This window comes from Asparagus officinalis, chromosome 5 (genome assembly GCF_001876935.1).
Source record: "Asparagus officinalis chromosome 5, Aspof.V1, whole genome shotgun sequence".
Classification (NCBI taxonomy): Eukaryota; Viridiplantae; Streptophyta; class Magnoliopsida; order Asparagales; family Asparagaceae; genus Asparagus; species Asparagus officinalis.
This window is the reverse complement of record NC_033798.1, coordinates 7,205,076-7,227,178: the sequence shown is the minus strand read 5'-3', so window position 1 is coordinate 7,227,178 and position 22,103 is coordinate 7,205,076. Positions and strand designations below refer to the sequence as shown.

At 35.2% G+C, this 22,103-nt stretch overlaps 1 pseudogene; it reads left to right on the top strand.

Moving 5' to 3' along the window:
• LOC109843781 overlaps positions 623–22,103 on the top strand; it is a 31,078-nt pseudogene continuing 9,597 nt past the window's right edge.

Sequence of the window (22,103 nt, the reverse complement as noted above, 5' to 3'; positions counted from 1 at the left end):
GTGTAAAATAAAGCATGATGTCGAGTACAATATCAGTGAAAAGAAATGTCTATATTATCGGTGAAAATAGTTACAATATCAATGATAACATGCCAATCCAAACAATCAAAATATTAGTGGAAACAGTTAAAACGTCAGAACAATCAGAATAATGTATCAATGCAATCACCAACTTTAAAATTAGTAATGATACGTATATATCGTCCTCTTTATTCTCTACAAGTATTCTGGTACACGCAAAACATGCATGACATGGAATATGGAGAAGTGTTGTAGCAGAAATATGGGAACATACATTTTTTATTTTTATTTTTTTAATTTTGAAGTTTCCCCGGTTTAGGGCATCACTATTGATTTTTATCTAGTTTGAACTTGGGGCATTTTTCTTTTTCTCCAAATACAAGAGTATATTCAGAAATCTGAAAATAAAGCTCATAGAAAATAAAAGGGGGCTTCTTAGGCAATTAGTATCGATATGATTTTACATGGAGGTGCTCTCTACATAAAAATTCCCATATTTTCCATAGCGGGTTCGGATTCTTTTGGATCCAATACCCACCCATTTAACTGATACACTTTCGGGTCGGGTCCACTTTTCCCGGCTAAATCCCTAGAATCATAATACCTCCACAAAACCACGCCCTCTCATTCTCATTCCCAAATTTATATTCATTTTTTCTCCCTCTGGTTTTAAGCGGCGGCCACCTGGGGCATCAATCACTCCATCGACTTCAAAGGTCAGCGTTAGGGTTTTTTTTCCTTCTTCTTTGGGTTTTGGATTAGGGTTAGGGTTACTCTCAATGCTTGCGATTTTTATGTCAAACTGATTTCTCTTTTGGTTGCAGAATTTAGTTTACGAGGTTTTCTTCTCTGAACGATCTAATGGAGGTTGAAGATAGAACTGGCGGCTTCGATGGAACTTCTAGGGCTTTAGGGTGAGATGCCAACATCTAATTTCTTTCTTCCTTTGTTTTTGTAGTTGATTTGTTTGATTACTTGTTGGGAGAATTGATCTAGGGTTTCTTGGTGTGGAGTCGTTAAATCAACGAACCTAAAGATCAGTTCTTTTTTCTGCAAGCTTTACGGAAACGATTGAAGAGCTTATAGCTGCTCTGATTATGACAAATTTTTTAAGCACTAGTATTTGTTGGGAGCTAGTTCGTTCTGGGTCTGGGGAAAAGAGAGTCAAATCCTGTGCTTACCTGTACAATCCTGTTGAAATTTAATGGAGATTGAAGGAAGAATTGGAGGCTTCAATGGAATTTTGGGGGCTTTAGGGTGAGGTGATGAACTCTAGTTTCCTTGTTTACTTTTCTAGTTGATTGGCATTGGTTACTGGTTGATGAATAGATTTTAGAGATTGCCAGGCATGCATTTAGAAAACCTAAAGAGCAATCCCCCCCACCCCACCCCCCACCCCCCCCCCACCCCCAAAAAAAAACAAAAAAAAAAGTTTTGTTAGGGCAGTTCCTACTTACAGCCAGCGGCAAATTCGCTCAGAGATTATAGTTATTGTTGTTATGACAATATTTGAAGTCTAGCATTTGTCGTGAGCTCGTTTGTTCTGGGTTTCTAGGGAAAAGGAAGGTCAAATTCTATGGCCACTGTAGAATATAGTTGATATTCAAGGCAATAATTTATTGAGATACCCTTTTAGAGGATAAGTTATTGTGATTGCCTATGATATAGAAAAGCCTACATTTTTAGAGCTATCTGTTTTGACAGAAGTGGCCCTTGACAGGAACAAGTTATCTTGAGCTTGTTCAAGATTAGGCACTCTGCTTTTCTCAGATTTATCTTGGGCTTTTCAATTCCTTTGGCTTGTGTAATGACACCTTTTGATGTTTGCCTGTTTTTATCCAAAACATCAATCTTTAATCTAGCTGCTATTGTTGACCAAAATAAAGAAAGTAGTACGATTAACTACTGTGCATATTACATAGCATATGCCAAATGCTAAATGTCACAAGACAGAAAAGGCCCTGGACTGGATGAAGTTATCTTGAGTTCTTGATTAGACACTCATTTTTGTTAAAATCTATCTTGAGCTTTTCAATTCCTTTGGCTTGTTTAATTTGACACTTTCTGATGTTTCACCTGTTTTTTTTAAAGTATCCAATCTCTAATCTTATTGCCATTGTCGAACAATATAAAGAAACAATATAGTCAACTATTGTGCATATTACAAAATCTATCAAATAATGCTATTAAGATTCGAGCTAAGCTGAGTAGGTAGTAACTGTGTTCACCTATGTTTTAATACAATTGAAAACTCAGGCAGATTAAAGCTTGACGTGCTCAGAAGTTGATGAGAGGCCTTTAATTAGCATAAAAGTCAACTTATATCTAAAGACACAGCCCGTGAAATTGATCATAGAACACTAGATATAATTCTCAAGAAGTTTAAAACCAAAATTATTCGAATCAGAAGGTGATAGAAAAAGGTTTCTTTCAAGCTCAACTCATGATCTTTTGCGCTTCAATGGTGTCTTTTCATGGACTGTTTGGTATTCCTGGGATGGAAGGAGGGATTCAGTGCTTTTTTTAATGGGAGTATAATTAACGAACTCCTATCCCTCTGACAACTATGGAATAACTGTACAAACTTGAAGCTATCTATCTTACAAGGGTTTTGTTTTTGTGATTGCTTGGGTGTTTAAACCCTAGTTTTCTGTGTAAATTTGAGCATGTTATTTTTACAGAAAAAGCATAATCTCTTTCCCCACCACATAAGGGTTACCTGTTCAGGCTAATATTAACGATTAAAACTTATGTACATTATTCATCTCTTATTTCTTGATGGAAATCAAAATCCTAGTCATATTTTTTACTAGTGATTTTCTTTGTTGGAAAAAAAGAAAAAAGAAAAAGAAAAGCGCCACAAGGTTGCAATTACAAAGTTCTGTAGGCACTCGGTTATGAAGAGAGCAAAAGTATGCTGTGAAATGATTCATTAGCATTCACTGTGGAGGAGACTGCTAATTTGAGGAGCCTGCTATTTTCTTGATGTTATTTTTTTTTCAAAGTTTGTAGCTAAGGTCAATTCTGCAATTTAAGTATTTTTAATCTCTTCTAAGTAACCAATATTGAAGTAGTATCCTCCATCTGATGTGCAAGCTTTCTAGGTATCTCTAGATTTCGGATTGAAGTAAACTTGAATTTTTCAGTCAAAATTTAGCTATGAATGGGCCTTGTGGACAGTCATTTGATTAACCAGGACCTTATTGCATGATGCACTTGTTCCAAGTCTTATAAGGTATCATAGAAATAGAGTTCTAAGCACATTGTGCACAAAATCAATGCTTTTTAAGGCCCATATGGTCTTGTATTATTTCCAAGTGCTTGACTAATTTTCAGTTGTAGATCTTTCACAACTTGACAATCACATAATGATCCGGGCATTTCCAGTCAGGAATTCTGTTTCCTGCAATAATTGTAGTTCATAATCTATATATTTATCAATGTTTTATTTTTTGTTTTTGAATGCAACTCACTATTGTGTTTTTCTTGTCAGTATATTGAAGGAGATTGGTTCGAATGCGATGGAGGAATTGTCTTTATTGATGCCGAACTTGCTGTCGTTTTTAAAACATGATGATCCTGTTGTTGTTAGGCAGTCAATTACTACTGGAACAAGTTTATTTTCCGCTGTCTTAACAAAGATGGCACTACAGGTGCTTTTTGTAGAACAAGTACTCATTAATGGATTAATTTATTTTGTTCTATGTGTAACCTTTGTACATTTGGTTTGGAGGGAATCTGTTTTTTTCCTGTTATGTTTGAAATGATTGTGTTTGAAATGGTGCTTTGAGAAGAATGAACTGAGCAATGGATTTGTAATTCTATGAAGTAGTAGCTTCATCAGTTGAGAGAGACCCTTTAATAGAACTTTTATCATCTGTTTCTGCTAAAATTTGATCTCTATATTGTTTTATATCGTAATCATGGAGAGGTAATTCAATAAGTCATAGTGAAGACCAGCAATAAACCTTGATATGATATTGATGGCAATGAATAACAGCCAAAATATCACTGACGATAAATAGTAATAACCTAGAAGAAGGCAGTTTGGTTCAGCTGTCAAAGGCCTTGACGATAATCATTACCCAGATTCTTTTAACTGCCAAGTGCCAACTAAATTCTTGTGTGGCAAACAACAATCTCAAACGTTTCAGTATCTTCTATTTGAATTGGCTTTAGTCAGAAGGAAGGAACAGATAGGAGAATTTTATATGGTACTGGTTGAAAACAAGATGTTGATGAAGAAAAGCATGAAAGTTATTCTTATAATAGTTAAAAGTTCTGGTAGGTCAATTCCTAGTGCTATTTTGAGTTGTCCTTGAAGCTTACACCAACTGGCAGTGCTAACCTGTGACTGTTGCCACATGAAGCATCTTATTTTGCCTTTCTGAAATACTGAATGTTGTTGCCTGGAAGCTATGTAGTCTATGTACCAGATGCGTATGTCTTCTCAGTATTATCAGTAAAATTGATAAGCAACTGTAGCAGGGATGGTAAGGATTATTGAACTAAGTGCCATTAGTGAGTAAAATGAGGAATATGCTGCTTGGACACATGTACCGGCACGGGTAGTGGTATGAGACATGACAAACTTGTAAAAGATAGGGTCTGTGGACATGTGCGCGCGCGTATGTATATTTATATGTATATATAATACATGTATGTATGTATATATAATATATATATGTACATGTATGTATATGTATGTATGTATGTATTTATGTATATTTATATGTATATATAATACATGTATGTATGTATATATAATACATATATGTGTGTGTGTGTATGTATGTATGTATTTATGTGTATTCATTTTTATATGTATATATATAATACATATATGTATGTATATGTATGTGTATTTGTGTGTATGTGTGTATGTATGTATTCATATACACACACACATGCACACACACATATATACGTGCGTGCACACACATATGTATATATATGTGCGTGTGTGCGTGCGTGTAGATTAAAAATCTACATGAGATCGATATTGTTTTTTCATTAACATGTGATGAGAAGTATAGGATATACGTCCAAGAAGTTTATGACAAGTGTTGTTAATTAAAACATGTTTTTTATAATTGACTACATGCCCGATTAAATGTAAATGTATATTCAAGAACCGCCTACGGAAGTGTCAGTGTGGGTAGAGGTATACGTACGTCCTGGGTACAGGTACGGCTTTAAAAAGAAGTACGGAGGTAACATATTGAGGATCAATATTAGCAATAATAATGAGAAAAAAACAGTTTTAGGTAGCCAAATATGATTCTGCAATGGCCTTCCTTTTGAGAACCTTCAATTCTTATCCTATACCCAGAAACACAGAGATGGATTCTATACCACATGGACAAATCAACATGAAATGTCCTCAAAACTAGGAAATAGGGATAATGGGAGAAAGGCATAGACTCACATACACATACACATGCACATACATTGGTCTATGTACAAAGACATAGCTCACATACACATACACATGCACATACATTGGTCTATGTACTGCACACATCGTGATTGGATGATTTGTTTATAACTAGTCACGATTCTTCCAGTCTAGAAAGAAAGATAAATTGACATTTTCTTTAACACTTACAGATTCTAATCTTAAACTAGAAGATTATATTCAAATGTTGTATCTCATACAAGTCCTTCGATGCCTGTCATATGTTTGGGAGATAATTATGTTAAAGCAGCATTTTTCAAGGAATCATGTTATATTTTTTGTGTCTGAGACACAACCTTATGAACCCTCCAAAGCTGACTTTGTTTCTTGGTGCAAATTTCTTAGTTCTTTGGAAAGCGATAAGGCTTAGTGTGTCTAGCGTGTCTGATACAAAGGCCTCTCGTTTTTGCCATGTTTAATCTTCCTTGTTCTATCTTACTCTCTCTTGAAATAAAAAAATACTAAATAGTTCACTAGATTCAAAAGATTTATGAAGTTTACTCAAAGTTTGGATAAAGGCGATCCTAAATTTTTTTAATCAAGCATTGCTATTTTAAGGATCATTCTTCTTTGAATTTTAGCATCCTCGTTGTCAATTTGGATCTTGGTAGTAGTTTGGGAATTTGTGTGATTAATAAATTTCTTTTAATTTTTCTGATGCAGCTCCGCAATTCTAATAAGGTCGAGGGATGGTTGGAAGAAATGTGGTCCTGGATGTTGCAGTTCAAGGATGCAGTTAGAAGTATATTGGAGGTAGGTTTTGGCTTTCGAGGCCATTTGTCTTTCTTCTTGACATCCTGAATGGATTTGTCCTTTTGCCTGTGCTTCTGTTGGTTCATTTGTTGTAATTAACAAATGGGTTATAATCTAATGTACACTTTGTTTGCTTGAAGTATGTGCTATACAGAGGCATATTCTTTTCTCTATTTTTGTTAAGCTTTTTCTAGATCCAAATGGAGGTACAATAACTTCTGTTCAATGAGTTATCATAACTCCTATGATATACAAAGATCAGTGATGCACTTAATGCTTGTACAAGATCACAAATGGGAGATGAGGCATATTTGTCAAAAATGGGATAGAGGGAACAGGTTATCCAAAATCTGCTCATTAAGGTTGTAGGAGTGGTGCAGATGTGATATATTTTCTAGTTTTGTTCCATTGAATGTCCTACACTTTCACGTACTTGTTGCCTCTCCATTTTCTATCTTTATTTTTGGCAATTTCTTTTAAGAATTGTTATAGCATCTTGTACCACTAAGTTGTGCAAGCACAGCTAGTAGTTTGAAGGAACTGGTAAAAGTTTGTTATACTTTGAGGTCAACACTATCTAATCTGACCTCGTTTCTGAAACTTATTCCGTAGCCTTGTTCTACTGGATCAAAGGTGCTGGCAGCAAAATTTCTACAAAATTGTTTTCTGTTGTACACATCTGATGTAAATAATGGGGAAGAAGGTATGTTACACACTTTTCAGGATTTATACTTTAGTTGCTTATGATTAATGCAGTTTTTGGTTGATCTAAGATTTGTATCTGCACATCCTTTGCAGGAAAGGGATTTAATTTCAGCATAACGTGGTTAGTTCATGGTCATCCGACATTAAACCCAACCATGTTGGCATATGAAGCGAATAAAATTCTTAATCTTTTTTTGGATATACTGCAATCTGCCCATACTCTAAGTACTTCTCTTGTTGTAACTGTCATCAACTGGTGAGACTTGAACTCCTTTAAGATATGTTTCTCCCTTTCTCTTTAGACGATGATGGCTTGCACTATTTTCCTGTTAATTTTAACTTCCAACAATCCAAGTTTCATTCAATTACCTTATTATTATAAGCATTTGTGTGTATAAGACATGTTCCCCCTTCCTTTTTTAATAGTCTCAAAAGTATTGCCTCTCCTAAGATATGTAACTTGACAGGTTCGTTATAACAAATTCTTGTCATAAATTAGAGGCACATCATCTCAGAAAGTGGCGTTTATTATATCGTTTTATGTTCATTTTGTTGAACAACAGTTATACGTGTGGAGCACGGATAATGTATAACATACTTTACCTCATTTATTACATTATATTATTATTATTTATTATTATTTATCTTATAACGTACAAGGCCACAACATTCCTTTAAAAGCCTATGCTCCTCGTCATTTCCCCTTGCTGATATTACCACAACTACAAGTCTTCTTATTTAAGGCATCAAATTTTCTTCTCTCTCTCTTTCTTCTTCTTTCTTACATGACCCCAATATTTTCTATTTTCTACCTTCTTAAAATTATATATTCATTTCCCCCCTCTTTTGGCCATTACTCTTGGGTTTATTCCTCTTGTACCCAATCTTTTTCTTTTTCTTTTTCTTTAGTCTTCTGACCTTTAATTTATAACTAGGAGCGTAATATTGGCTTCCATGCTTAAGTTTTAGGGTTTTTACATGAAAACCACTTTAATTTTACTCCAAATTGCAGCTTACCACCTTTATTTTTTTATTTTTGATGAAAGTCACCTACATTTGCTTACATCTTCTCAATGTTACACTTTTAATATTTTCTGCTTAAAAAAATAATCTAAAGTTACTATTATATCCCTCAGTCTAATTCAAGAGAAAAAAAGGAGAGGAGGAGATGAAGGGGAGATGGGGAGGGAGGTTGGTGGGATCAGTTGCGAGAGAGGAGGGGAGGAGGTCAGCGATGATAGTGGAGAGGGAGGAGGGGAAGGAGGAGGAGAGAAAGGAGGTGAAGGAGGTGAGAATGGAGGAGGGTGAGGGGAGAGGGGAAGGGGAGAAGGGTACGTGGAGGTAGAAGGGGCCATTGGTGGAGGAGGAGAAAAGTGAGAATTAGGGTTTGGAGAAATCCTAGAGATGGAGGATATGGTGGAGGAGGTGGAGGAAGAAGATGAGACGGAGAGGAGAGGGAAGGGAGGAGGTGGAGGAGGATGGCGAGGGGGAGAGAGGAGGGGAAGGTGGACAGAGAAGAGGGGTAAAATGTGTATTTTTAATTTTTTTGGACTGAATAATGGAAAACGTATGACATTGAGAAGATGTAAGCAAATGCAGGTGGTTTTCATAAAAAATAATAAATAAATGCGGTAAGTTGTAATTTAGAGTAAAATTAAGATGGTTTTCATGTAAAAACCCTAAATTTTAAGTTGAAGAAGGTCATCTCTTGAAGCAGATCGTAGGCATTACTTTATGCATTGGTATGTTATCTGTGGAGTCTGAGGTGATGCTGTTAATTATAGCAATCTTTAGCTATTGGCATATTCTCCCATTAAGTTGCATAGATGTGGTACGGTTGAATGTAGAGATATGGGACACTGCAAGTTTGTAAAATGCACGGTATTGAACATTTTAACATATAATTCCCATGACATTTTCACAAGATCAATACTTTTTTCGTTCACATGTTATGAGAATTAAAATTCCCATGACATTTTAATATTTCTTTTATCGAATAGATTATAAATTGGAATATCGCTCATTTGAACAAGATACGCAAAATTCAAAGTCATAGTCTGAATTGGGTATGAAGTCTATGGACTGAATTGAACCCGTCCCATGAGTTTCAGGAAATGAACGTGAGTTGTATGATAAATGTCCAAGAAGTGTATGATGAGTGTTTTAAATTAAAACACGTATTTTATAACTAAGTACACATTTGAATGACATTTGTGTATACTCAAAGAGCGTCCAAGGAGCGTTGGTGTCCAATATGGGTAGTCAAAGGAGTGTCCCGTGTTCGTGTTCGGTACATGTTGGTTGTGGGTACGGCTTTATGATAGAAGTACCCATGTAATATAGTCCCCTATCAATGATAAACCCTGAACGAGATCTTTGATTTTAGAACAATTTCCATATTCAGTTGAGCAGACACACCACTTTTAAACTACACCTATTTGTGCTGTAATTGAGATATCTACAACAGTACAAGTGTACAACCATGATGAAGTTGGGGATCTATGGTACCAAGCTCATCATACATGAATCATACCTGGTACCAAGCTCATCATACATGAATCATACCTTCTCACGGGAACACTTCCTATCAATGCAACATTTAGGATGTTGATAACTTTGATTAAAACTTTCATTCACCTATTCTCCATCCCTGTTAAATTCAAAACCAACAATATGGCTACTTTTGTGTTTGTTGGAAGAGTTTGTGTTTTGTAAAATAATTCAATCCAACAGTTCTCTTATTTCCAGAGATTCTTATTGACACCATCTTACTTCTATCCAGTTTCAAATGCCAATGAATGATCCTTATTTTATTGCTTTTTATTTTTCTATAATCAAGCATACTTTATACTTGATATAAGATATGTTCTCATTTTTCCTGATTTTTAATTTAGATTTGTGTTAAATATCATCTTACCAAGTACCTTTTGCCCCTTGTTGTGCATCAATTGACTGCTCATCTTTCCCAAAAAAAAATTTCTAATTATCTTTCCCAAAATAAATAAATAAATTTATATGGACATGTTGAAATATGTGTCAAGTTTCTCAGACATTCCTTTGATCATTTGTAATTCTTTTCTGGTTGACAGTCTTGCATCCATTGCCAAGAAAAGACCAGTCCACTACAATCATATTCTGTCTATATTGCTTGATTTTGACCCTAACTTTCAAACTTCAACGGGCGGTCGTGCTGCAAGTATCCAGTATGCTGTAAGGATTGCTCTTTTAGGACTTCTAAGGTGCAGACATGCATCTAAGTTTGAGGTAAGTAATGTTGCTTCCTTCGATCATGTTCTTGAACGACATTTTAATATTTCTTTCCCGTGTCCACAATTATCAAGTTTTCATATTACTTGTTCATCTATACAATTAACTGAAATAATTGGGTACGTGTGCCTATATTATATGCTTTAGATCAGTTCCCCTGCAACTTTGTCCATACTTTTTATTGTTTTGAAATTTTATTGAGGACTATGGTGGTAAAAAGTTTCGGACTGTTACATTGACTACATCACTTGAGAACTTGTCAAATCCATTGCTTAAAACCTTAAATTATTGATAAGATATATTTGTCAGATTTTTTAAGCTTCTATCTTTAGAAGTTCAGCTAAAGTTAAAAATAATAATAAACCCTTAAATTTTCATAATTTTACAGAGTAAGCTCTTCGTATTTCATTTTTAGTCCCTTCATTCATTCGAGTTGCATCAAACAGTCCAAGTTATTTCTTAGCAGAGAAATAGTATTTGTGGTACTGTTAGCAGGTTGCCTTTATTTGGGTAAATATCAATCTTGATTCTGGCTTTAATACCCCACACTTCAGCCAAGAGAAATGAATTAAATAAAAGAAAATTGTTTAAATAAATTAAAAGTAAAAAAATAATTTATATATAAGGAATGTTTGAAATGATGGTTACATAATTTAGAAGATCTAGGAAACTCATGGACTGCAATTGGGAAAATAGCACATATGAATGTCCCTTCTGGCTTAACTTTTGGTTTTGGTTATGACAAAGAAAAGAAAAAGAGAAAATTACCATTTTGATTCACCTTCATTGTTTCTGTACATATTATGATCTTATGATAAACCTTTTTACCACTGTGGCACCAGTTATGTGGAATAGGTAAGTATTCTCCTTTGCCCACATTATTTACGTAAGAACCTCCTTTATTCACAAGGAAGTTATGCTTGTTATCCTTAGAGACTATATCCACCCATGTATAACACAGGTTTGCAAGAGCTTGATGCAATATAAGCAGCAATGCTGCCGCTTGGCCATATACCTCTAAGCTACCCGTGTCGATTGTGTACAAACCATCATATTTTCTTTCATTATGCATCTTCTTCTAGACTTAAATGGGAAGTTTTACTTCACTTTTGACATTCTGTTAATCATAGACTTGATGGGCAAAGGACAATTGTCCAATGCAGATCACTTTCTCTGTTTCTTGTTTAAGCTTCATTTTCATGTTTGGGGTGTTTGCTTTAGGCTTGAGGCATTGGTTCCAGGAACTATATTTTCGTATGGCCTAACTTCGGCCAGATACATTTCTGCTGATCAAATTTAGCAAGTCCTTAAGGATTTTCATCATCTGATGCTGATGTTTTTGTTTGTTTAGTCAAGGGACGAGTTGTTGACGGTGTTACTAGACAAGTACCCTGGAGATGCTACTAAAAGTTTTATTCGACGAATGGAGAAAATTTACAGAGCTATTGAAGGCAACCCCCATGATACTCGACTGGACAAGGTAAATATATCTTGGTGCTTATCAGCTTTTTTCTAAAATAAATATTTTGTACTGACAGTTTTGGACTTTGAGATTTCTTGCTATTCTGATTTATTCCACCAGGTTGATCTACCGAGCAGCCAATTTTCCGCCCCTGTCAATCTTATAAGGTCAAGACCATTAGTAGATTCTGCAGATGCTTCTGCTGTTTCTGATGAGATGCCCTCCAGGAGGCCACGACTAAATGCAGATGAAGTCCCCATTCTGCCCGTTAAAGGGGCTTCTGATGTGCAGGATACCAATGATGCCATTGACAATTCATCTTTGAACTCGCCTCCTGTAAGTAATTGGTGCTTTACTTGCAGAAGGAGATAAAGGTGTTCCATCCCTTGACCTTCTTCTCTCACAAATTCATCCAGAGCTTTTGGCAGACATAGTGATAGAGACAATGAAACATTTACCAAAAAGCCTACCTGTTTCACCTGGGAGGACCATAAACATACCCCCAAATTCTCAGACATCTTTTCCCAGTACTTCACAAGCTGGATCATCTGTCCCTAATACAGCTTCAAGTCAGTCTTCACCTTTACCTTCTGTACTCGTATCTGCAGCAGTCAGTTCCAATGGAATCAACACTCAGGCATATGATATACCTTCAGTCCCTAATCTTGTTAATGACGTTAAGCGGGACCCAAGAAGGGTAAGGTGGCTTAGACAAATTTCTCTGCCTATTTGGTCTTAATTATATTTGTGATTTTATGCTATTTGCCAAGGTTTTAGATATGTATATTGTATAATGCCTACAACTGATACTAAATTACTTTAGTTAGGACCCTCGCCGCCTTGATCCCCGTAGGTCTGCAGCCCCTGTTGGTGAAAGCTCTACTCCATTGAAATCAGTTGGCATTAATGATATACAAGGGCTGCTTGATTCTTCAAACAGACCTACCACTTCCGGGGCTCAAACTACTAATTTAGGGGTTCAAACGATCGAAAGTGCTCCGACATCTAACGCTGTACTGGAATTCTCTGAGAAGTTGATTGATCAAGCGGCTGAGCAGCAAATATCCGGAGACAATTTAGAGAGCATCAATGAGATCGTGGAAAAAGATTCATCTTTAGAAGGCCAACTGCCTTCTGATTTAGTACTTTCTCCAGTGCATTCTGTTGAACAGGAGTCAACCACATCTTTAGAGATTAGTGAAAATGAAGGCGATTATGATAACATGTTGGAACCTGATATGACACTGAGCTCTGAAGATGTTAGTCATGATCTTCCTATGGCTCCCCTTTATGTCGAGCAGACAAATGAGCAGAAAAAGGCACTTTGCCAATTGGCAATGACGAGGCTTATTGACTACAAACAAATTCAAACATCTGGCCGTAGTCCATCATGTCTTTCGATACTTGCTCGTCTTGTTGCTCAGGTATTGGTATTTTTTCTAGTTAGTGGTGTATCCACTTATGCCTGCAGATATGTAAAACACTGCTCATTCCTTGGTAGTCCTTTCTCACCTTATCTTTGCTGTGTAAAAGATCCATCTTAATTTTCTGCTAAATTCATCTTGTTGGTTTCTGTTATCACACTATTCATGAACCACATGACATTGCAGTCGATAATTAGTTTTAAACTATCATACTATCCAGAAGCATCTCTACACTAATTTTTGAAGTTTTTGCCTGGATACAAATCAGGTCTAGAGTCTGTTTATTAAGCTTAAAGTTCAAGTTGGTTCATATTAACAAATATCAAGATAAGAAATAAGTTTGTTTAAACCCATGTCCTAGATAAGCTCAAATTTTAAGTCTGTTCCTATCCCTTTCAGGCTGTGAAGGAAACAAGACAGACAGGGAAAGGCAAAAGAGGAGGAGATATATTCTTTTTCCATTTCTCTTTTTCAATTTTCCTTTTCTTCTTTGGGGAGGTGTGTGGGGCAGTGGGTGGGAGGGTTAAACCCTGTACCAGGTTTTCATGTGCCACTAGTGTCTTGTTGCAGAGTCTCTATCCCTTATGCTGTCGCTTTTGTCCTTTGCAACGTGCATATCTTCCCCATGTCATTGTGAACCATAAGAGCTTTTGCTGAGATAAGAAGCTTATAAATCTTAAATAGGTCAAAGTAGCTAATCAGTAAGCTTTGACCTGGTGTCCTTTTATAGTCTGGCATTTAGGTCATGTCAGGTTATACTGAATCTGAATTGACTTATAATTAAGTAAAGTAGTTGGACTATTTGCATTCTAGTTTTCTACCTATCTCTCATCTGCAGCAACCTCATCAATCTTCTTAAATTTAACACAAAACAACGTTAAATTTTTTGTGTTAAATTTTGAAACAGGGAAGGATTTAAAGAGAATTGATGATCTTTCTCTCTCTCTGTGTGTGTGTGTGTTTAATAATATAGCTATATATTAGGGTGTATATATATATGTATAACTATACGTATAGTATACACTAAAATATACTACATATACATATATATATAGTAATATATGTTTCAGTAAACCTAAGCAACACAACCGCGAAAAACATGTAATGACCCGTGGATATTAAACGATCCACCACTGTTCACATTATGATCTATGCATTCAAATTATATAGTAAAAAAATCAAGTAGATAGATATTTTTATTATATACAATTCTTAATGGCCTAGAAGATGAATGGTCTTAAATGCTGTATATTTCAAAAGTCGTTTATTTTTGGTTATTGATTACTAGATAGAAATTTTGGTTAGAACGTTCTTTTTTGCACTCCACATTATTATTTGAATGACATGTGGATTACCAATTAATGTTGCATTTACAAAATAGATGGCAAACAGATGTGTTTTTACAGGGTCATGTGTAGCACTAACTTAGTTAACACCCAGGGTGGGTATCATAATATATACATTATATATATTATAGCTATATTATATATAATTATATATTATACTATACAATATATATATAGTATACCTATATTATGAGAAAAATGGGGTATGCTTGGTACTAAGCACAAGTTTGTGCTTGGTATTGAGGTGACATATTCCCCTCCACTTATTTCACATCGCATGGGTTTGAGGATGTGGTTGAGAATTTGACAGAGTGATAAAGAATTAAGGAACCTACCCTACAAGAACAAATTTGTGCTTGGTACCAGATACCAATTTTTTTCCTCTCTCTCTCTCGTCGTCTTCTCCGTATAGTAGTAATCCATATATATATACTTTTATGATTATATTATATAGGGGTATATATATAACCTTTGTTTGTTCAGTACCAAAGCATAAATTTTGTGCTTAGTAGTGATGGTTCCATATCCTATCCACTCGTTCAACCCCCATGGTAGGCCCCCATGTGGATGATAGATTTGAAAGAACTACCTGCTATCAAGCACCAAAACTTTATGCTTCGGGTAACAAGTTCCCATTATTGTCTATACCTTATATAATATGAGAGAAATAGGCGTATGCTGTATGTACGGCGCAAGCGATGAACATTTAAAATGCTAGTAAACGGGTCCGGCCGAATTTAGAATAGCCCTCTCGATCTTGATCACTTGGAGACAGTAGTACAGGTGCCAAGAAAAATATGCCCCTTAGCAGTTGACCGACGAACGGGGACAGACAGAAGGCGTTTCTTTTTTGACATAATCAGATGAATTAGAGTGCTTACACAAAGTCACAGAGAGAATATAGGTTTTGCATACTAGCGTTAGGTGTACTCTATATGTTCATATATATATGCTATATGATAATATATATAGGTATAGTGGATATTAGTATATATAGTAGTATATATACTACGAGATGAGAGAGAGAGAAAGAGAGGATTGGGAGAGGAGAGCTCTTATCAAGTGTAAGTTGATGTCACCAAACTTTAGCACTATATAATAATTAAAAAGTTTTTTTTTAAAAAACCTTTTCAAAATAATTGCAAGGATTCCGGTAGGAATATGAGGGGCTAAGAAGTTTGGTGGATAACTTTTTTTGCGTATCACTTAAGTACCAAGTTTCCCTCTCTCTCTCTATCGCGTGTCGGACGGTATAGTATATAGTATACTAGTTATATAGTATAGTTATATCATATAATATATATAGGTTTTAGTATATATTCCTAATCAAGCACCAAAATTTATGCTTGGTACCAAGTTCCTCCATATTGCTCATATATATATATATGAGAGAAATAGGTATGCTTTGTACCAAGCATAAATTTAACACAATGCTAGTAAACGCGTCCCCGAATTTAGAATAAGGCCCTCTCACTCTTTGATCAATTAAAACAGTGCTACAGTCCCAAAAAAATATGCCCCTGTAGCATTGAACCACGAACGTACAGACAAAGGCGTGTTCCTTTTTTGACATAATCAGATGAATAGAGTGTTACACAAAGTCCACAAAGAAATATAGTTTTCATATACTTCTTACCTCTTATATGTTCAAATATTGCATATATATAATATTATATATATTATTATATATATATATATATATATAGAGAGAGAGAGAAGAACGAGATGAGAGAGAGAGCAGAGACTTCCTTCAACTTTAAGTTGATGCTCACAAACTTCCTAGCCACTCATATATTAATATAAAAAACCTTTTCAAATCATGCATCGGATCCCTAGGCAATAGAGTGCTAAAAAGGTTTGGTGAGATAAACTTTTTGTTGGCTATCGCACATTAAGTTTACACAGAGTTTGCCCTCTCTCTCTCTGCTCTTAATATATATATATATTATAGCTATATATATACTATATATATATTATATATATATATATATTATATATATTCACTAAATGCTTTGTTCTTTGATATGTTACTTTTCACGTGTATGTTAAAGCAAACTCAATATTTCTCGTGTCGTTAGATTACTGTATTTATTTATTGAAGCTCACAATCTAAACTTGAGTTAGGGACTTCTTATGACCCAATCCCATCTGCTGTTGTGGGGCCAGGCCTTTATGTGTGGCGGGTTTTAGGCTTCTAGACAGCCAAGATGAAAGAAAGAAATTAGGAAAATAAAGATAGTTATAGGGCCAACGCTTAGTTCTGTGCTATGCGATCTCATGGTTTTTACATGATAAGCTATTTATGATTGATCGGTACGCATGCTTTGTTAGAAAACTCAAAATTTTTCATTAAAGTACTATTATAATTTCTTTTAAAAATTCCATTCTTCAAAATGTTACCTGTATTTGCATGAACCCAGGTATCTTGTAGTCAATGTGAACTTTGAAGAGGGATTTACAGTCACGGCTTCTTGGCTTACGTTATTCTTCTTGTACTTAATGAATGTTTTTGTCTTTCTTCTCAATTTCAGAGTGATGCAGATGATGACCTTGTGACATTCTTCCGGAAACACATCGTTCTGGATTACCATCGTAGAGAGGTACATCTCTTTTCTTTGTGTTACTTGGATACCATGCCAAAGGACCATGCCACTACACCAAAACTGTGAACTGTGAAGTTTTGGTGAGGGTTGAGGATTATAAACTGTGAAGTTTTGGTGAGGGTTGAGGATTATAAATTTTAGGCTTAATATTAGAAACCCCCCTAACTTTGGACGAACCTTCCATAACTTTCAAAATATCAGAAAGCCACCTTTAGTTTTAAGATTTTCAAAACCCCCTAAAAGTGTAAACCATAATTTTTCTTAAAAATACATTCCCTTGCGTAATTTTACCCAGCCATGTGAAAAATTGTGGTTGATGCTTTTAGGGGGATTTTTTTAAATAAAATCTTATAGTTAAAGGAGGTTTTCTGATAACACTTAAACACAAGGGGGATTTTATGATATTTTGAAAGTTATGGGAGGTTTAAGGGGTGTTTTCTGATATTCAGCCTAAGTATTATATTCTAACAATATCTATATGTGTATGATCAAACTTAGAACAAAGTAAAAAAAGAATCAAATTTATAGTATAGGTATAGGAAGTGAAATATAATTTTTTTGGGTTTAAATGTAGGACATTGTATTAGTTGCAAATGAATTTATAGGTTGAAATATGTAATCAGTACCTTTCAACCCCCTGGCACATGTGCTAAAGAGGTTGCTTGGACTCTTTAAGGAATCCTTCTGCAATATAAGAAAGTAACAGATTAACAAAGCTTCTCGGAGATGAAGAAAGTATCTCACTGGAGTGAATGTGTACTAATTTGTCCTGGGGTTTCTTTTTCTCAGAGGCACAGTAAAGCCTAGGAGAAAAAATGTAAATAAATTCTCTTCACACACGCGCTGTGTTTATACCTTCGTCAAATATTGACATCCTCTAATTTCTGTTATTTTTCAGGGGCATGACCTTTCAATGCATGTTCTGTATCATTTGTATGCTGTGACAGTCTCCAACTTAGATGGACATTCTCCCTTGGAAACTAATAATTATGAGAAATTTCTTCTCGCTGTTGTAAGTCCTGTATTTATTCAGTGGTTGGTGTGTTATTACTGTTTCTTTCCTTCTGTTTTATCCAATCTGTGTAAATGTTCTTTTGGCAGGCAAAAGCCTTGTTGGATTCCTTGCCGGCTTCAGATAAGTCATTTAGCAGACTTCTTGGTGAAGCTCCCTTTTTGACTGAATCTGCATTCAAAATGCTAGAGGACTTGTGTCAGTCGCATGGTTATGAGAACCACAAGGATGCTTGTGATGGTGACCGTGTCTCTCAAGGACTTGGTGCTCTATGGAGCCTAATATTAGGAAGGCCAGTTTATCGTCAGACTTGCTTAGATATAGCTTTGAAGGTAATGTTTGTACCCTGAATAAAGTAACAAATCTATTACATCATGCCTCATAATTCATCTTTTCATGGATAGTATACTTCTAAAAATATCTAGTCAGTTATTTTAGTAAAGTTCACCTGCATAATTCACGGAATGCTAGTTATCGCCACCTTTAGCTATTTGTACATTCTAATTGATGAAAGTATACTTCTAAAAGTATCTAGTCAGTTATTTTAGTAAAGTTCACCTGCATAATTCACGGAATGCTAGTTATCGCCACCTTTAGCTATTTGTACATTCTAATTGATGAAACTCAAGTTTGAATTGTTGTATGTGACTTCATTTACTTATATTGTGGTCTAACAACTTGTGCGCTGTTGCTAAAGATGTGTCCTTTTTTTTCCAAAATATCTGCTTTCCTTGATATTTTCTTTTCCCTTATTTCTGCATGTAGATGAATGCTTTTAATCCCGTCAACTTATTTTGTTCTGCAGTGTTCAGTTCATTCTCATGATGAAGTTAGAGCAAAAGCTATCAGATTGGTATGCACACACTTACTCTTTAGTTAAAATTTTCTTATTACTATTTTCTCTTTTCTTTGTGTTAATGTTCCCTAAAACCATTATTTGGTACATGATTTTTAATAATGGGCTTACTGGCAGGCCTTTTACCAAACTGGTTGTTTTTTTTTCTTTTCTACTGCTTGCTCCATATTGTTTCATTTTGCTTTCTTCCTAATTTTGCTCTTCTTTTTCTAAACTTTGTTCAGGTGGCAAACAAACTCTTTCTTTTACCTTATGCTTCAGAAAGAATTGAGAAATTTGCTCAAAGCATGTTGTTTTCAGTTGTTGATCAGCATGTTTCTGAAGCAGAGACCCAACATCCGGCATCCAGTGAACAAATGAAAGAAGTAATATAATTTTTCCTGTCTCCGAACAGTATTATTTTTATAGTTGCTCTTCGTTTTTATCTGAAGAACTTATTATTTTTTAAACTTCATTTTTATTTAAAGAATCTTTTTCCTTTTTTGCCCTAGTGTTGGTATCACAAATTTTATGGCTTAAAAAATTGGTTTAAAATTTGGACGTCTAAATATTGTTCATATTCAAACTCAAAGATCCCCTCTGTTTACCTATTATACCATTCAAATAAATCTCTGAGAAGATATTTGGAATTAGGTGCCATGAGGAGGCGAACAATTTTGATTTGGCATCAATGCTTTTGATAGTAGGATTTACTGCAGTATAGCATATATTTTACGGAGAGTTAAACCTGTAGATCCTAGGTATATTGATTCTTCTAGACAAGTGGTCTAAAGAGGAAGTTCACAGGATATTATGGATGTTCGTGAATAGTTTCTACACTTTGGACAAGATATCTTTTCAGTGTCCTTTGTATGCAGCTTGTGCAGTCTTTTTGAACATCTAATAATTATTGATTTTGTTCCATGTTTAAGTACTCATTAACCTTCGTAGAACTACAACGGGAGGGGAAAACATCAAGAATGATGCTCTTGCAAATGACTTTTACATTACCAGTGTCATCTTAATGCCTATGCTTCTCAGATTAGATAATGCTGTGTCTTAATATATCAAATTTAAAATATAGTTGGGTTACCTAGTGGAGCCATTTTTTTATTTAATTATTATTTGCTTCACTATTTCAAGTTATGTACATTTTCTCAGACAGGTATCCAGGAAACTTCTGTCAGTCATGCTCATAATTCTGATATTAGACCTTCAGAAAGTGAGACTATAAAGGATAAACCATTGTCTCCGCATAGTGTTCCAACTACGCCTTTGCTTCATGCCCAGCGACAAACTTCTTTGTTCTTCGCTCTTTGCACAAAGGTCAACATTTCTATTCTTAGTGTCTTCATTAACTTTTGAGGCTCTTCATACTAGCTATGAGCTTTTCTCTAACAGAAGCCTAGTCTCCTTCATCTTGTGTTCGATGTTTATGGACGGGCACCGAAGGTTGTCAGACAGGTAACTGTTCTTTTGTGTATATATATGGTTTATGGTCCTGTATATGTTGTTGCATTACTTGGAAAATTTTATTGACACATAAAGGAAACACATATCTCATTATCAACATGTCCAGTTTGAATGATCTCATTTCATGGATTTAATGGCACAATTGGCTGCTACTGTATCAATCTGTGCTGAGGAAAAGCATGTGGTATTCAGATCTTTTCATTTATTGGAGAAACATACGATGTTTCCATTCTGATAATGTAATCGATAATAGAGGGACCTCAGTTATGATTACATTTCTCAATATGAATTTGTAACGCCTAGGCAATTATTTACGTTGTCTATCAAACCTTGCAGTCTATACATCGACATATTCCTGGTCTTATAAGGACCTTAGGGCCATCAGATCCCAAACTGCTGCAGATGATTTCCGAACCCCCTGAAGGAAGTGAAAACCTCATAACGCTGGTACATTTTCTTACAAGTTTATGTTTTCATGTAACTTTTTATTTCTTCAGATTTTCACAAGGAGTCTTATTTGTTTTCCCTTTTAAGGTATTACAACTCATGACTGAAGAATCAACACCTTCAGCTGACCTAATTGCTTCTGTTAAACATTTGTATGATACAAAACTGAAGGTTATCATGTTCCCCCTCTTGTAATTTGAGTGGTTTCTTTCTTTTTGGGAGTATGTACTCTCTTTATTTAACTATTCCTTTTATACTATATGCAAGTGTTTTTGTATTGCTGTAGCATTTATCTGGTATTAGTGTACTAAATGCTCATACTTGTCTCGTTTCAGGATGTCACAATTCTCATTCCATTACTTTCTTCGCTTTCAAAAGATGAGGTATTGGCTCCATTTTACTTACCCTTCTTATTTTCATGAATTGAAAGTATTCAGTGCAATTCTGTTCAGAATTTAGTTTGGTAGTATGTTATTGGTCTCTACTGATTTCTTATTCATCTAAAAGCACCGTTGTCGCTAATAACTACTATCTACTACTGCAACAACTCTATACTGTTTCCTTTTTCATCTAAAAGCATGTCTTCGTTGTTTTTTTATTTGGATAATGGAGCATGATAATTACTGCCATGTAAAGGTTTCTAACTGCTTTCTTTGGGCCAGGGGATATACATTTACCATGTCTTCTCTCCTGAGAAGCAGCTTCCTTTTCAACTTCTCATTTACATGTGGAAAGGAATCTGTTGATAGAGGCTTTGACAATATTGTATTATAGGTGTTAAGAGTGAGGAAAAAACTTGTTTGCATGAATATTTCTGTATCGACAGTGAGATATGACATGATTCAATCACCTATCTTGGAAAACTAGGATACAGAACTTTTTTATCTGCAAACACGTGCAAACACGTGTGGCAATTTTCAAATAAGAACTCTATGGTGCGAGCTTTTGCTACATCAGGTTTTAAAACAAAACAATTTTCCATCCTCGGAGTCGAGGACAAATCACATGACATCCGTATAATTTTGGGGTACTTATATCATATGGCATGAAGGTCAATATAAGTGGGAGATGGTTTCCAATTTAAAGGGAAGATGAGGAAGAAAATTTCCTCTTGCAGGGGCTGATGCTCATTATCTCATACACAAATTGACGAATCTACTGTTAAGCAGTAAATCAACTTTGCATTCTCCTTACCACTAGAAGAACTTCGTTGGGTGCAGTACAGGGATTTTTTTTGGGTCAGAAGTTTCATCAATTCTAGCTAGGCACCACACAATGCTATAAAGATGAGGAATGT